Raw genomic sequence first — 539 nt, forward strand, 5'->3', positions numbered from 1 at the left:
TTCCAACCGAGCGGTTCTGTGATTCTGTGAGCATATCCAAATATGACAGCTGATGCTTGTTATGAAGCAGTCATCCATAACTGGTTATCTGGAATGAAGTCAGCTCAGCATTTGAGTTTTATACAGGATACAGGTATTTGTTCCTGTGCCCAGTCAGAAATATTACTTCATACTCCTCTGTCTAGTTTGGGCTGTTGACTGTGTATCTGAAGGTACAAAGGTGTTCTGAACCTCTCAAAGCTTGTGAAAAAGTTTGCTTCTACTACCATGAAGAACAATTTATGTGAACACTGTTCAAAATTTAGCACCTTCCTTTGCTAATTTTCGAATGTTTTAGGTAAAGGGTAGAAAAGATGCATTTAACATCCAGACTTGATATTGCTCTGTGATGTGTGCTGGTGTGGACCCACTACAGAATGGAGCAAGCATTTGAAGAGTGCTGGCTAAGATGGCATGGATCTGACAGCAAGCGCTTGGACTTCCATTTAGTGTTCTAAAATCTGGCAGAGTTCTATTCTGATAAGCTCAGTAACAAGCAG

The sequence above is a fragment of the Mesitornis unicolor genome, unplaced genomic scaffold (assembly GCF_000695765.1).
Source record: "Mesitornis unicolor isolate BGI_N332 unplaced genomic scaffold, ASM69576v1 scaffold27191, whole genome shotgun sequence".
Lineage (NCBI taxonomy): Eukaryota > Metazoa > Chordata > Aves > Mesitornithiformes > Mesitornithidae > Mesitornis > Mesitornis unicolor.